The sequence below is a fragment of the Sus scrofa genome, chromosome 10 (assembly GCF_054392235.1).
Source record: "Sus scrofa isolate SSC_HxYL_T2T_F1_AM1 chromosome 10, Sscrofa_HxYL_maternal_Yorkshire_Landrace_v2.0, whole genome shotgun sequence".
In the NCBI taxonomy this organism is placed as follows: domain Eukaryota; kingdom Metazoa; phylum Chordata; class Mammalia; order Artiodactyla; family Suidae; genus Sus; species Sus scrofa.
The window spans coordinates 85295420-85313420 of NC_139392.1; the positions used below are offsets into that span (position 1 = coordinate 85295420).

At 39.2% G+C, this 18001-nt stretch overlaps 1 protein-coding gene across 2 annotated transcripts in view; it reads right to left on the reverse strand.

Moving 5' to 3' along the window:
- LOC146399572 (uncharacterized) overlaps positions 1–18001 on the reverse strand; it is a 617271-nt gene that overhangs the window by 195374 nt on the left and 403896 nt on the right. The window contains exon 10 of one of the 2 annotated variants that reach the window (XR_014818092.1): positions 10885–10981. The exons of the other annotated variant lie outside the window; for it this stretch is intronic. The gene's annotated coding sequence lies outside the window, so the exon portion shown is untranslated. The remainder of the gene's footprint in view (positions 1–10884; positions 10982–18001) is intronic. 2 annotated transcript variants of the gene reach the window in all.

Here is an 18001-nt window from a genome sequence, read left to right on the forward strand (position 1 = left end):
ACCCCTTTAAGTCATCCCTGAGGGTTGGAATCAACTTCTTCCAAACTCTTTTAATGCTGATATTTTGACCTCTTCCCAGGAATCATGCAAAAATGAATGTATTAAATAATAAGACTTGAAAGTGGAAATTACTCCATGATCCCTGAGTTGTAGAATGGAGTTGTGTTTGCAGCCATGAAAACAACTTTAATCTCTTTGTACATCTCCATCAGAGCTCTTGGGTGACTATGTGTATTGTCAACAAGCAGTAATATTTTTTTTAAAAATCTTTTTTCTAAGCACAAGTCCCTTCCATTAGGTACAGCAAGCCTTCCATAGTACAGCAAGCCCCCATACCAACTTCAGCCACAAGGGGAGCAGACATCAGAAGCAAGAGAGGCTGCAAATCTATTGTTGGCAAAAAGGAGACCACACCAAAAAACTATACAAAATGAAAAGACAGAGAATTATAACTCAGATAAGGGAGCAAGGGGAAAAAAACAGAAAAACAGCTAGTGATCTGGAGATTATCAACCTCCATGAAAAAGACTTTAGACTGATGATAGTAGAGATGATTCAAGATCTTAGAAATAAACTAGAGGCAAAGATTGATAAATTACAAGAAACAATGAGCTAAGAAATACAAGATTTAAGGATTAAGCAAGCAGAGATGCAAAATTCAATAAGTGAAATAAAAAATTCATTGGATGCACCCAACAGCAGAATACAGGAGGTAGAAGAATGAATAAGTAAGGTGGAAGACAGACTAGTGGTATCACTGATGTGGAACAGAAAAGAGAAAAAGAGTGAAAAGTAATGAAGACAGTCTAAGAGAACTCTGTAATGATGTTAAATGCACCAACAACCATATTATAGGGGTGCCAGAAGGAGAAGAAAGAGAAAGGGCCAGAAAAAATATTTGAAGAGTAATAGCCGAAAACTTCCCCAACATGGGAAAGGAATCACTCACTCAAATCCAGGAAGTTCAACAAGTACCATATAAAATAAACCCAAGGAGGAACATCCCGAGACACATATTAATCAAACTGACCAAAATTAAAGACAAAGAGAAAATATTGAAAGCAGATAGGGAAAAAAAACAAATAACATCCAAGGGAACCCTGATAAGGTTATCAGCAGCTTTTTCAGAAGAAACTCTGTGGGCCAGAAAGGAATGGCATCATATACTTAAAGTGATGAAAGGAAAAAAATCCCAACCAAGATTACTCTACCCAGCAAGGCTCTCATTCAGATTTGAAGGAGAAATCAAAAACTTTATAAACAGGCAAAAGCTAAGAGAATTCAGCACCATTAAGCCAGCTTTCCAACAAATACTAAAGGAACTTCTCTAGGTGGAAAAGAAAAGGCCACAACTAGAAACAAAAATATTACAATATGACAAGGCTCACCAGTAAAGGCATACATATAGTAAAGGTAGGAAATCATTCACACACTAATATGCTACCAAAAGTCAGAAATCGTGAGAAGAGGAGAGTACAAGTGCAGGACATTGGAGATGCACTTGCAACTAAGAGAACAACAACTTAAAACATTCATATATATATGCATTCCTATATCAAAACTTCAGGGTAACTGCAAACCAAAAATCTACAATAGATACATATACAAATAAGAAAAAGCAATCCAGGAGTTCCCGTCATGGTTCAGTGATTAGCGAACCCAACTGGCATCCATGAGGACAGGGGTTCAATCCCTGGCCTCGCTCAGTGGGTTAAGGATCTGGCATTGCCATGAACTGTGGTATAGGTTGCAGATGCAGCTTGGATCCTGCATTGCTGTGGCTGTGGCATAAGCCGGTGGCTACAGTTCCAATTCAACCCCTAGCCTTGGAAGCTCCATATGTTGTGGGTGCAGCCCTAAAAGACAAAAAGAAAAAAAAAGAAGAAAAAGCAATCCAAATACAACAGTAAAGACAGTCATGAAACCATAAGCAAAGAGAACAAGAAAAGAAGAAAAAGGACCAACAAAAACAAATCCAAAACAGTTAATAAAATGGCAATAAGAAGATACATATCAATAATTACCCTATAATGTAAATGGACTAAATGCTCCAACCAAAAGACACAGACTGGTTGAATGGATACAAAAACAAGACCTAATATATATATATATATATATATATATATATATATATATATATGTGTGTGTGTGTGTATTGTCTTCAACAGATTCATTTTAGTTCTAGGTACACATACAAACTGAAACTGAAATTCCATGCAAATAGGAATCAAAAGAAAGCAGAAGTAGCAATACTCATATCAGACAAAACAGACCTTAAAATAAAAAATATAACAGACAAAGAAGGACATTACATAATGGTCAAAGGATCAATCCAAGAATATATAACAATTGTAAATATATATGGACCCAACATAGGATCACCTCAATATATAAGGCAACTGCTAACAACCTTAAAAGGAGAAATTGACAATAACACAATAATGGCAGGGAGCTTTAACACCCCACTTATAGCAATGGACAGATCATCCAGACCAAAAATCAACAAGGAAACAGAGACCCTAAATGACTTAATAGATATTTATAGAACATTCCATCCAAAAGCAGCAGAATACATTCTTCTCAAGTGCGGAAGGAACATTCTCTAGGATTGATCATATTCTGAGCCACAAATAAAGCCTTGGTAACTTTAAGAAAAGTGAAATCATATCAAGCATCTTTTCTGATGACAACACTATAGGACTGGAAATCAACAAGAAAAAAACTGCAAGAAACAAACAAGTGGAGACTAAACGTCATGCTACTAAACAACCAATGGATCACTGAAGAAATCACAGAGGAAATTAAAAAATACCTAGAAGCAAATGACAACAAAGACACAACACTCCAAAACCTATGGGATGCAGCAAAAGCCATTCTAAGTGGGAAGTTTATAGCAATACAAACACACCTCAGGAAATAGGAGAAAGCTCAAATAAACAACCTAACTTTACACCTAAAGCAACTAGAGAGAGAACAGACAAGACTTAAAGTTAGCAGAATGAAAGAAATCATAAAGATCAAAGCAGAAATAAATGAAATTGAAATGAAGAAAATCATAGAAAAGATGAATGAAACTAAAAGCTGGTTATTTGAAAATATCAACAAAATTGATAAACCCTTATCCAGACTCATCACGAAAAAAATGAAGACTCAAATCAATAAAATTAGAAATGAAAAGGAGAAGTTAGAACAGACATCACAGAAATACAAAGGATCATAATGGACAACCTAGAAGAAATGGACAAATTCTTAGAAAAGTACAATCTTCTAAGATTAAACCAAAATGAAACAGAAAAGATGAATGGACCAATCACAAGTACTGAAATTGAAACTGTGATTTAAAAACTTCCAACAAACAAAAGTCCAGGACCTGATGGCTTTACATCTTTCAAACATTTACAGAAGAGCTGACACTATCCTTCTGAAACTATTCCAAAAAATTGAAGAGGAAGGAACACTCCCAAACTCATTCTATGAGGCCACCATCCTGATAACAAGACCAAAGATACCACAAAAAAAGAAAATTACAGGCCAATTTCACTGATGAACATAGATGCAAAAATCCTCAACAAAATACTAGCAAACCAAATCCAACAATAAATTAAAAGGATTGTACACCATGATTAAGTGGGATTTATCCCAGGGATGCAGGGATTTTTCGATATCCACAAATTAATCAGTGTGATACACCACATTAACAAAATGAAGACTAAAAACCGTATGATCCTCTCAATAGATGTCTTTAACAAAACCCATGCTTTCGACAAAATCCAACACCCATTTCTGATAAAAACCCTCCAGAAAGTGGGCACAGAGGGAACCTACTTCAACATAATAAAGGTCATTAATTATAAACTGACAGTTAACATCATTTTCAATGGTAAAAAATTGAAAGAATTCCAGCTAAGATCAAGAACAAGATAAGGATGTCCTCTCTGGCCACTACTATTCAACATAGTTTTGGAAGTCCTAGCCACAGCAATCAGAGAAGAAAAAGAAATAAAAGGAATCCAAACTATCACTGTTTGCAGATGACATGATATTATACCTAGAAAATCCTACAGGCACTACCAGAAAACCCTTAGAGCTCATCAAGGAATCTGGTAAAGTTACAGGATACAAAACAATACACAGAAATTGACTGCATTTCTATATGCTAACAACAAAAGATCAGAAAGAGAAATTAGGGAAACAATCCCATTTACCATCGCATCAAAAAGAATAAAATACCTAGGAATAAACCTATCTAAAGAGACAAAAGACCTTTACTCCGAAAACTGCAAGATGCTGATGAAAGAAATCAAAGACAACACAAACAGATGGAAAGACATACCATGATTTTGGACTGGAAGAATCAATATTGTCAAAATTACTATACTACCCAAGGCAATCTACATATTCAATCAATCCCTATCAAATTACCAAGGACATTTTTCACAGAGCTACAACAAAATATTTTAAAGTTTGTTTGGAGGGCAACAGACCCAGAATAGCTGAAGCCATCCTGAGAAAGAAAAATGGAGCTGGAGGAATCAGGCTCCTGGACTTCAGACTATACTGCAAAGCTATATTTATCAAAACTGTATGATACTGGCATAAAAACAGAAATATAGATCAGTGGAACAGGATAGAAAGCCCATAATTAAATCCACACACCTACAGTTGACTAATCTATGACAAAGGAGGCAGGAATATACAATGGAGAAAAGACAGACTCTTCATTAAGTGGTGCTGGGAAATCTGGACAGATACATGTAAAAGAATGAAATGAGAACACTTCCTAATACCATACACAAAAATAAACTCAAAATGGATTAAAGACCTAAATATATGACCAGATACTATAAAACTTTAGAGGAAAACAAAGGCCAGACACTCTCTGATATAAACCACAGCAGTATCTTCTCAGATCTAACAAAAATAAACAAATGGGACCTCATTAAACTTAAAATTTCTGCACAGAAAACGAAACCCTAAACAAAATGAAAAGACAAACCACAGAATGGAAGAAAATATTTGTAAATGAATCAACTGACAAGGGATCAATCTCCAAAATTTATAAACACCTCCTGCAGCTCAATACCAAAAAAAAAAAAAAAAATGGGCAGCATATCTAAACAGACAGTTCTCCAAAGACATACAGATGGCCAAAAAAACACATGAAAACATATCACTAATTATTAGAGAAATGCAAATTAAAACTATTATGAGATACCACACTATACCAGCCAGAATGGCCATCATCAAAAAGTCTACAAACAGTAAATGCTGGAGAGGGTGTGGAGAAAAGGGCACTCTATTACACTGTTGGTGGGAATGTAAATTGGTGCAACCGCTATGGAAAACAGCATGGAGATTCCTCAGAAAACTAAAAATTGAATTACCATTTGATCCAGCAATCCCATTCCTGTGCATCTATCCAGAGATAACCATGACTTGAGAAGATACATGTACTGCAATGTTCATTGCAGCACTATACACAAGAGCCAAGATATGGAAGCAACCTAAATGTCCACTGACAGAGGAGTGGATAAAGAAGATGTGGTACATATACTCGATGGAATATTACTTGGCCAAAAAAAGGAAATAATGGCATTTGTAGCAACATGGATGGACCTAGAAATTATCATGCTAAGTGAAGTTAATCAGACAGTGAGACACCAACATCACATGGTATCACTTATATGTGCAATCTAAAAAAAAAAGATACATGAGCATCTTTGCAGAATAGGTACTGACTCACAGACTTTGAAAACCTTATGTTTTTCAAAGGAGACAGGTTGTGGGGTGGGGGGGATGGCATGGGGGTTTGGGATGGAACTGCTAAAAAACTGGGTTGTGATGATCATTGTACAAGTATAAATGTGATAAAATTCATTGAGTTAAATAAATATCTTTTTTTCTGAGCAGTAGATTTTAACAGTGTGCTTAAAATATTCAGTAAATCATGCTGTAATAGAAATTGTTGTTCCATTTATAGAGCACAGAGTAGATCGAACATAATACGGGCTCTAAGGTTGTCAGAATGGCAAGTGAGCACTGGCTTCAATTTAAGCCACCAACTACATTAATCCCCAACAAGAGAGTCAGCTTGTCCTTTGACGCTATGAAGCCAAGCATTGGCTTCTCCTTTCTAGCTATGAATATCTTAGATGGCATTTTCTTCCCAAAGGAGGCTGTTTTGTCTACACTGAAAATCTGCTGTTTAGTGTAGGCACCTTCATGAATTATCTTAGCTAGATCTCCTAGATAACTTGCTGTAGCTTCTACATCAGCACTTGTACTTTTGTGTTATGGAGACAGCTTCTTTTCTTAAACTTCACGAACCCATCTCTTCTCACTTCAAATTTTTCTTCTGAAGCTCTTCACCTCTCTCAGCCTTCACAGAATTGAAGAGAGTTAGGGACTTGATCCGGATTAGGCTTTGGCTTAAGGAAATGTTGTGGCTGGTTTGATCTTCTATCCAGACCACTGAAATTTTCTCTACATGAGTAATGAGGCTGTTTTGCTTTCTTATTATGTGCGTGTTCACTGGAATAGCACTTTTGATTTCCTTCAAAAACTTTTCCTTTGTATTCACAACTTGGTTAACTGTTTGGCCCAAGAAGCCTAGCTTTTAGCTTTTGGCCTATCTTGGCCTTCACCATGCCTTCCTCCTCACTAAGCTTCATCATTTCTAGAATAACAGACTGACTTTTACTAAGAGTGAGTGGCCACTTTTGCAGACTCAGCAGGTTTAAGGAGCATGGGCATTCAAAGTTATGTGCTGTGTCTACTCAGATATTTCGATATCAAGTCTCCAGATTTCACTAATCCCCTGTGGACCTTCGCACTGGCATCTGAAACCTGGCAGGACTGAGAACTTTCTCTGAAGCTTTATTATTTTGAAAATAAAACCCTGAGCCTAGTTCTTGGCTCTGTTTGCCCTCTGGCTCTAGGACAGTCATATCAAGGAGATCCACTGGCTTTCATATTTAGCCTAAATTAGTAATTAGCCCCCGTAAGTCTGATATTGTCTCTTTTAAGAAATCATTGGTGCTTAGCAACAGCTATGAAATCCTCCCATTCTTACAGTTATCATTTCCCTTCCACTGGTCGTACTACCTCAGGCAGCACATCTCCATTTACCTGTATTCCCTCTTGGCTTGCACTTTGAATGTTTAAAGCGTTAGTCTGCTACGGCACAGCAATAATTATCCATGCACCACCAACCTCAAGTGACAAGGGCCCCATTGCCAGACAGGCAAGTATAAAATCACATTTTAGAGTCTGCTTCCCACAAACACTCCTGGCAGTTCAGCTGTGCCGTGGAGGCTGTGGGGTGCTCCTTGGTCCTTCCTCTAGGCTGAGACACTTGCTCCCTCGGAGGCTGAGACTGGTACCTGCCGGTGGGCCATTCCAGCTCCTTGGAGGTTCCCCATCAGTGTGCCCAAAGCTACATTTAAGAATGCACTAAAGGTCAATTCTCCTCTATCCAGTCCTTCCTTCCTCACCCTCTTGGAGCTACATGTCCTCAGAATGCATCCCAACCAAGTTAAGGTCCAAGTTAGTCCCTGCCACCAAGCCCAGGATGTTCCTTTTTTTGAAAAGGAAAAAAAAAAAAAAAATTATTCCTCACTCAAACTTATGGGCACTTGTCAGCAGCAGCCTGCATTCAATGACAGTTCCTTGTGGATCTGGGAACAAAGGAACAGATCCTTTGCTTCAATTTAGGTCAACCATGAAAGTCCACCTCTGCTCTGGACTCCCTGTGGGTTTAGACAAACCTTTAAGGGCAACTGGATCACAGTTCAACTCTTTGGCCTGCTATTACTCCTTTCAAGGTACTGTTACTCAGAACATTTACAGAAGTGTTTCTGCATGCCAGCCTCTGGATCCCGTTAATACAGACCTGAGCCATGGGCCCCAACTTAGACATATAGCTCTAAGGGGATGAGAAAGGCCGGACTGGACAGAGGAGAAGTTGGCCTGCAGTGCATCCTCAAATGTAGCTTTGGGCACACCAGTAGGGAACCTCCCAGCAACTGGAATGACCCAAAATTGTAGTAAAAGAATGAGGCCAGTCATTGGCCATGGTCTGCCCCTTGGGAGAGGTCACAAACGTGAATGAGGCAGTTCCTGAATTTGGAAACACTTTTCAATGACGGACACTGCTGTGGGCCATCAGACACATTTATAGAAGCTGGGGGCTGACTCCACTGGCATCAGAGGGGATTTGGGAAGAATATCACAATATTCACTATGGTGTGTGAATGTGCACATTTGAGTATTCCTATATTAGCTAACAAAATATTGAAATCTATATACACTATTAAAGAGTATAACTTAGTATCAGTTTCTTGGCTTTCAAGTACTAGCAAGCATCCATTATAGTGCTTGTGAAAAACCCAATGATCTGAACAATATTCCTTGGGATGGAGTGGAGCATGTTCCCTTAGTGTATGATGGTTCTGCTTTGGCTTCTGAGCCATCTCACCGTGTCCTATGTGATGGTTAATTTTATGTGTCAACTTGTAGAGTCCGTGACACTCAGATATGCGGCTGGACATCAGTCTAGATGTTGCGGCAACAGCATTTTTAGATGAGATTAACATATAAACCAGTAAACTTTGAGTAAAGTAAATCATTCTCTGCAGTATGACTAGGTCTCGTCTAATTGATCGAAGCCCTTAAAAGAAAAACTTAAGGCCCTCTGAGGAAGAGAGAAGTCTGCTTCTAGATGCTCTTCAGACTCCAGTAGCAGTATTTACCCTTTCCTCAGTTTCTAGCCTATTTACCTGACCTGCAGACTGCAGACTTACCAGCCCCCACAAGTGCATGAGCCAATTCATTTAAATAAATTGCCTTCTCTCTCTCTCTCACTGTTTATACAAAATACACCACATCAGACCAAACCATGTATCCCCTTTCAATGCTATATCCACTGAAATACAGAACTGAGTCTTTTGCCTTGATTTTCTCATGCATCCACAACACACACATTCACATGAGGCCTCTGTAGAAGTAGCATAGTTTACTAAAAGTCCCAAAAGAAATACAGTGTGTTTTTTGCAACACAAATAACTTTAAGTAGAATATTGGAATTGTCTCTAAAATATTTCATATGTAATGTTTAATTCAATAAGAAAAATTATAATTGATCAATTTTTAAAAAAAGACAGGAGAAACAGACTTACAGATAATTCAGGGTTTTTTTTTTTACATTATCTATGACTTATGGTCAAGAAATACAAGAAGAATTGCATCAGAGAATTGGAAATTATAAAAATAAATCCAATGGAAATTTTTGAGCTAACAAATGTGGTAACACACGTTAACCAACAGTGATTTTAAAATCAGATTAAATAACTGAAAAGAGAACTTGTAAACTGAAACACAGGTCAGAAGAAATTTCTGAGTCTCTAGCACTGAGAGGCAAATGGAGGGAAATTGTGGAGAAAAGCATAAGGAATGTGTGAGACATTGTGAAAGATCTAATATTATTATAACATTAATTATATAACATTAGCATCTAACATTATTATAACATTATAAACATACATATAATTTGAGTCTGAGGGGAAGAGAGAGAAAGGAACAGCAGTAAAATGTAACAGGACCATTTTTTTAATTGGTAGAAAACATTAGTCCACAGATTTAAGAACCATAGAGAATCTTAAGCAAGATACATACAGAAAAGGCCACATCTAGGCAAAAACTGTAAAACTTCTAAGCAGCAAAGATAAAGAATTTCTTAAAGTAGCAGAAAAACAAAGATACATTAACTTCTGAAGAGCAATATGTCCAAAAGCTGACTTCATCACAAAAACAATGGAAACCAGAAAATATGTGTTTGGGACTAAAAGAACAAGCTTTAGCCTCCTTGCACACTCCTCTCCCCCATTAGAAGTATCATTCAGAATTATGCCTCTAGATGGGAGGGAGGGATGCATGAAGGAATCAAATTATGGGACTATATGGGGAAATCTGGATGAACGTCACTGTATAAAAATAATTATGTCTCAGTTAAAATATAGAGGGAATACAAATAAGTGAAAAACAACAGCCCAAGAATCCTGAGAGGGTACATACAGTTAGAGTTATAAGGTTTTTTTTCATTGTTTGGGATGCAAAGTATTGATTTATATTAAGCCTAATAAATCAAGAATGCAAACTATAATGCCCAAAAGAGCAACTGAAATAACAGCAGAGAAGAACATATAACTAACGAGACAGCACAGGGAAAATCTAGATCAATAAAACATATACACTAATCTACAAGAAGATGACAATGGAGAGCTAAAGGAACTTGAAAAGGTGGTCCAGTAGGAGATCGATGGCAAAGGATGCATTTAAGTCCAAATTAGAAAGTGAAATGATAGAAAAAGATATGCCATGCAACAGCCCCTTAAGGAAAGGAGGCTAGCTACACTCATTGCACACAAAAGTAGACCTCAAGGAAAGAACATCTGTACTGATAAGAAGGATGCTTTATAGAGTTAAAAGTATCAACTATCAGGAAGACATATAATTCTACATTTCAATGCTTCTAACAATATAGCCTCATGATACATAAATCCCAAATTTTCAGAAATAAAAAGGCAAATCCACACTCATAGTTGGCGACTTTAATACACTTCTCTCAGTAACTAATAAAACAAGTAGACATTAAAATATATACATATTCAACCTCATTAGTCCCCAGAAAATGAAATTTAAAACCACCACGTAAAGGCCTACACACCCAACAGCTTACTTTAAAATTCAACAATAATACATTATTTTAAATTGATGGAAGATGTTGGCAAGGATGGAATTCTCATGTGCTGTTGGCTGGGGAGAGACCAATAATAATCACTTTGGAAAATCTGTGTGGCATTAGTCATTAAATTTGAATATACGCACCCTATGGCCCAAAGAGTTTCACTCCCAGGACACAGTCAACAGAAACGTATGTGTATATTCATCAGCAAATATGTACAAAATATTATAGCAGCAATAGCTGTAAAAGACAAAGACAGCATGTAATTGAAGTGCTCATCACTTCAATGAGAATAAGGAAATCAATTCTAGTAAATTCAAAGAATGATTATCATTAGCAAGGAGGAATGATTAATACCATGCCCAGTAACCTAAATAAATCTCAAAAACATAATGGCAGGTGAAAGAAACCAATTCCAAATAATTCAAATCATACCATTCCATGTATATAAAAATAAAAAATACAGTGTTGTCAGTCAGAATAGCAGTTATCTTGGGAAGGAAAGAAACAGGAGTTAATTGAAGAGAAAACAAAGGCAGTTACTCAAGTGTAGACACATTTTTTTACCTGAATGGTGCTTTAATGGTGATTCATCCTGTGCTAAGCTATTGAGCTGTACATGTAAGAGTTTTGCATTTTATTATATATATGTTTTAATTTAAAAACCTATTTAGGAGTTCCCGTCATGGCGCAGTGGTTAACAAATCTGACTCGGAACCATGAGGTTGCAGGTTCAGTCCCTGGCCTTGCTCAATGGGTTAAGAATCTGGCGTTGCCATGAGCTTGTGGTGTAGGTTGCAGACTCAGCTCGGATCCCATGTGCTGCTGTGGCTGTGACGTAGGCCAGTGGCTACAGCTCTGATTAGACCCCTAGCCTGGGAACCTCCATGTGCCACGGGAGTGGCCCTAGAAAAGACAAAAAGACAAAAACAAAAAACAAACAACAACAAAAAAACCTATTTAGAGGAGTTCCCGCTGTGGCACAATGGGTTAAGGATCCAGTGCTGTTGCAGCTGTGGCCCAGGTCACAGCTGCAGCTTGGATGTGATCCTTGGCCCAGGGACTTCGATTTGCTGTAGGTGTGTCCAAAAAAAAAAAAAAATCTATTTACAATATTAAATACATAATGTTGTCCTAAAATTGATTTTCTTGATTAAATGAACTTTTTTTACTAAATCCTCCCATCTGAGTTTATTTCCAGGTCCCTTTCCTGCATCCTTGCAGAGTGTTCCCCAATATTGTGTAGTAAGGAAAGTCAAACTGAAGACTCACTGTCAAAGCCTCCCAGAAGTTCTCTGGATGACTTTCTGAAGAGTCGTACAGTCAGTTTTGCTTAAATGTGTAAGTCCTATATAGCATGTGTTACTACTTAGCAGGTTGTCTGTCCATATTTGACTGTCCAACAAAACATCTTCTGGGCTTTTTCAGGATTCCAGCCTTTTGTCTACACGATGTGACTTTAAGTTAGTAGTGAGGAATTATTCGTTCCTGCTTTGATACCTGAAATCTATTCGTACATCCTCTTAAAAAAACCCACCTTAAATATTGTAAGTTCCTTCTGCCATTCACTAACAGGGGCTAAGAAATCTGTTTGTCTCCCATCTTTGATTATTTCTCTCCTATCAACTTTTCCCTGCTGTCCTGTCTTATCAGACTTTTCCCAAATCTAGGATATAGGGTGTACGCTTGTGTGTGTGCGCATCCATGTGAGAGTGCACACAGGCTCACGTGTGCGTGTACATGCACGGGTGCGTGTGGTTTCCATGCAGTCAGAATCTCTCCTTTAGCAGAGATTCTGGCACCCTTGAATTTCTTTCTGTTGTATTAGAAATGGTCAGTTTCTGCTTTTATGGGAACCACTCCCATTTAAAAATACGATTTTTCTATTTATGTTAGTTTTTTTGGTCTGGTTTGTATTGGATACAACATTTATTCTCTTTCACACAGACATGTATGTATATGTGTATGTATTTTATTGCTTCAAAGACTTCATTCTTCATTCATTGTCAAGGATAAAGGAAGGTTTAACAGATGTTTGTTTTACTGCTCTGTCTGCAGAAACTATATTCAGGAAAGGTCTAAGTTGGTGATTCCTCCTAGTATAGAAACAAAGTCTTTGCAAATTTCATAAAATGTGGACTGTAGCTTTCAAAGTACTCTTCAGATTTTGCACAGGTCTGAGTATGCAGTCCAAAATTAGTTCTCTTCCAGAGCAAAAGAAAGAGGGAACGTGTGAGAAGGAGAGGGTTCTGGAGATGGGAACATTTTCAACTCCTTCCCGGGGGGCAAATATATTTCAAGAACTTGCTTATAGAATCTATTCTTATAGTGGGGGGCCTTCCTTTGGCTTTACTACTTGTTTGAGAAATGCAAGGCATGCAGGCTCTTAAAGGAGGTGATAACGACCGACTTGTTCCTATTTAGACATGCAAATCAACACTAGACGTTTCCCTGACAGGCCCACGTCCCTCAGCTGCGGAGCCAGGATGTTTTGGAAACCAGGGAGAACGCTGAAGGAGGGGCAGCCAGAGCTGGCTTATTCACAGGGAGTCTCCCCCTTGTTCTGGATTCTGTTTCTTCTAGTCCTTAAAATCCCTCCCTTGCTGAGGGTTCTTTTTCACATGAGCATGTCTCCATACAGACTTAAGATGCTGGCATCCTGCTTTTAAACAACAAACTCTGCAGCATAAAAAGAAAATGAAATGAGATACAAACAGGCTACCCTTCTCAGTTAATGTATGGGTATTTCTTCCAAAGTGATCTGATCTGCTTTCTTATTTAAAGAGAGCTTCCTGGCGCTCAGGCGCTGTCTAGTATATCTGAAAAAAGCACCTGATCCTGTTCCCAGGGTTTGATCTACAGGACCTGAATTTTTGCAACCTGTATCAGGTCCGCTCTGGTGTAATAGGATATGCCCTGGGGTCCTTTTTCTGATCTCTTCCCCCTTTCATTCTCCCGCACTCTGACTTTCCCTCCCTTGTCTCATTCAGAACCACAAGAATGGATTTTGTGTGCCGGCCCAGCATGAGGGTTTAGGTGCCAAGCTGAGCGGTGGCTTGCAGTCGCCCCAGCTTGCAACTAAGCAGGAAGACCCTGTCCAAGGCCTCTCGTGTTTGGTGGAGGAGGCCAGTGTCTACACACTAAGCGTGGGTTTGGGACCACAGCCTCAGGGCCATATCGCAACTGCTCCAAGCTCAGCTCCTGGGAGAAAAGGAAGTAGAGGCCTGTACGCAGGCCCTCGTTTTTCTTAAAAAAAAAAAAAAAAAAATTAAAGTATATTTGATTTACAGTGTTGTGACAATTTCTGCTGTACAGCAAAATGACCCCGGCATATATATATACATTCATTTTCTCATATTATCTTCCATTATGTTCTATCCCAAGAGACTGGATATGGTTCCCTGTGCTGCCCAGTAGGACCTCATTGCTTATCCATTCTAAATAGAATAGTTTGCATCTACCAACCCCATCGATCCATCCCACTTCTTCCCCCCTTCCCTTGGCAACCACGAATCTGCTCTCTGTGTCTGTGATTCTGTTTTTGTTTTGTAGATAAGTTCATTTGCGCCTATTTTATTATCTTTTTAGGGCCACGCCCACAGCATATGGAAGTTCCCAGGCTAGGGGTCCAATTGGAGCTGTAGCTGCCGGCCTACCCCACAGCCACAGCAACACAGGGATCCGAGCCATGTCTGTGAACTACACCACAGCGCACAGCAATGCTGGATCCTTAACCCACTGAGTGAGGCCAGAGATCAAACCTGCCTCCTCATGGATGCTAGTGAGATTCGCTTCTGCTGAGCCATGACGGGAACTCCCATTTGTGCCATATTTTAGATCACGTGAGCCCCTCTCTTGTTTGTGGTTTACAACCTGATTCCCCCCACGTGTGGCCTCCTGGTCAGAAGCCCACCTCCCCTCCAGACCCCTTTTTCTCTATCCTAAATTAAATGTGCTTCCATGTCCCAGAATATTCTCTACATCCCTCCACTGTGCTTCCTTCCATCTTCACGTATTTCTGTCCCTTCTTTTATGATAAAACACATGATGAGGGTTATGGGAGCTCATGTTGTCCACAGGGTTAGAAAACAGAATCTGAGACTAAAATTCAGGCCTTCTCTCCCTTCACCCAGCAGGCTTCTTTTTGATCAGTGGATGGGACGTTCCTCTACAGTAATTCTGAAGGTCCTTTTTCTTTTCTTTTCTTTTTTTTTTTTTTTTTTTTTTGTCTTTTTGCCTTTTTTTAGGGCCACTCCTGTGGCACATGGAGGTTCCCAGGCTAGGGGTTGAATCGGAGCTGTAGCCGCCAGCCTACACCACAGCCACAGCAATACGGGATCCGAGCTGCGTCTGCAACCTACACCACAGTTCATGAAAACGCTGGATCCTTAACCCACTGAGCAAGGCCAGGAACCTAACCCACAACCTCATGGTTCCTAGTCGGATTCGTTAACCACTGTGCCATGATGGGAACTCCAGAAGGTCCCTTTTTTTCATCTTACCCTCTACAGGAATCTGGAACCGCTCCCAGGCCCATTTTTGTTGTAGGTACTGATTTGGAGTGTAATTTACTTGGGCAGTACGAAAACTGTGATCTTATTCTAAAAATGTTCTATATCATCTTTAAAGGGTAAAACACGAGGTGGAGAAAAGCTGTCAAAAGTTTGCCTGTTTTCCATGTGATCTAGACAGTTGCTACCTTTACCAAAAACATCACCACCAAAGAGAGTAACCAACCTTGGAACTGAGACATCAGACGGGTGTTCAGAAGAGCTGTGGAACTAGATTAACCTGGAAGAACAAGGAAGTTGTATGGGAGGGGCTTATCTTGAATTTTAATTCTAGAATTTGGTCACCCCTAGTTATGTCTGTCTTACAGTATCTCGGGGACAGCAGGTTATCATGACCAGACCAGCAGAAGAGTTTGTTGCATGAGCTCATGTATAAAGAGCAGCTCAGTGATGCTGGGGACATTTATGAGGCTTATTTTGTTTCAGCTCTTGTTTAACGGCAAGGCCCTCCTTGGGCAGTGGAATCCTGCTGATTTACGACTTATCAGGAATAAATTACAGTTTAGAATTTGGATTTTTCATGGTTTGCTTTGTGTCAGCATAAGTAAACTTCGCTAATAGGGCTATTTCTCATTGCTTATTAGACTGGCTGTTAAGTACACGGCTCCCTGGCTTGTGAAGAGTATCGGCGAGCTGAGAGGATGGGACCATCCTACCTGAGTGTGTTTGTCCGGTCGAGGGCTCTGGGAAGTAGATGTCAAATGCCACACAATGTCCGCATTTCCTAACTTGTCCTTTGAGCTTCTTATTTCTTTAATCCTTTTTTAATGTTTAATTTTTTTTTTTTAGATTTTAATTTTTTCCATTATAGTTGCTTTACAGTGTTCTGCCAATTTCTACTGTATGGCGAAGTGACCCAGTCATACATATACATATTCTTTTTCTCACATTATCCTCCATCATGCTCCCTCACAAATGGCAAGGTACAGTTCCCTGTGCTATGCAGCAGGAGCTCACTGCTTAGCCACTCCAACAGTTTGCATCTATTAAGCTCAAACTCCCAGCCCATCCCACTCCCTCCCATCTCCCTTGGCAACCATAAGTGTGTTCTCGTTAGCATAGTACATAGTGCTTCAGTCTCACACTTTGAGCTTATATCTTTTATTTTTTCCATCAGCTAAATAATGTTAGTATTGAAGACGCCATTAGCCCTGGGCAATGAGAAGTCATTCTTTTTTTTTTTTTTTTTTTTTTCTTTTTCTTTTTCTTTTTCGGGCCACTCTCATGGCATATGGAGGTTCCCAGGCTAGGGGTCCAATGGGAGCTACAGCTGCTGGCCTACATCAGAGCCACAGCAACGCCAGATTCGAGCCGCATCTGCAACCTACACCACAGCTCATGGCAACACCGGATCCTCAACCCACTGAGCGAGGCCAGGGATCGAACCGGCAACCTCATGGTTCCTAGTCAGATTTGTTAACCACTGCGCCATGACGGGAACTCGGAGAAGTCATTCCGGATGAATTAAGGAGACAGAAATGCCCACTCATCCTGAAAAGCGGCCTAGGACCACCTCCATCTCTGCGTGTTGTTCTCCTGATAGACTCTAGAGTGATGCCTTTGTCAGCTTTGAGGAGAATTTCCCAGTTTTGTACTTACTGAGAGGGAAAGTGGAATGCCATCTCTAGGTCTTCATACAGAGTGACTTCTTGGCTCCAATTCCCCCATTTCATTTGCAGAGACAGCGTTTCGGTCTTAGTTAACATTCAAGGAATAGTTTCAAGTTTTACAACTGCAAAAGGGTCATTATTTTTATCAGTGTGCTGGAGGTTATTTTGAGTCTGACTACGGAGGGCCTGATTCAATAAAATCTCAGCCTGAGCCTCCCAGCAGGATGCTCAAGCCACGGGAATTCAACAGGAGAGCACACATGGGCTTCTATGATACTGAACCAGGGCTGAATTTCCATTTAATCATTCTCAAGAAATCAAAAGGCACTTTGGGATTAAATGGCAAACCTTTTAACTAGGAATTCCTCAGCCAAAATGGCCAATTAGCATTTAAACTGCAGAACTGCATTTATGTCAGAGGGAATGAATAACTGAAGAAATAAAATACCTTCCTTATTCGTTAAAAAGGTAAACCAGAAATAAGCATTCTCTTCCAAGACAGGGAAAGTAACATAGAAATTTTTGCTGCAAAGAAAAATAAAAAAGACCTGAATTATTTCTTTATTCTCCTGCTTTTAGTCTTAATTGGCAAAATTAGCTCAAGTGAATGATATTTGAAGCTGCCCACTGATTATATATTTTTACATCACATACAGCAAATGACTCAACAACTCAGTTTTGTTTTGTGTTGTCTTTTTTAGGGCTGCATCCACAGCATTTGGAGGTTCTTAGGCTAGGGGTTGTATCAGAACTGTAGCTGTGGCCTACACCACAGCAACGCCAGATCTCAGCCACATCTCCAACCTACACCACAACTCCTGGCAATGTCAGATCCTTAACCCACTGAGCGAGGCCAGAGATCGAACCTGCATCCTCATGGATACTAGTCAGATTCATTTCTGTTGAGCCATGACAGGAACTCCTACAACTCAGTTTTTATGTCTTAAAACCGATTTTAAAATTAAATTCTTGTCTCAAAACCGATTTTAAAATTAAATTCTTGTATGTACTAGAAAACAAAAATAATACATTATATTTAGAAATGGCCTAGATTCAACTTTATATATTCATAAAATCTT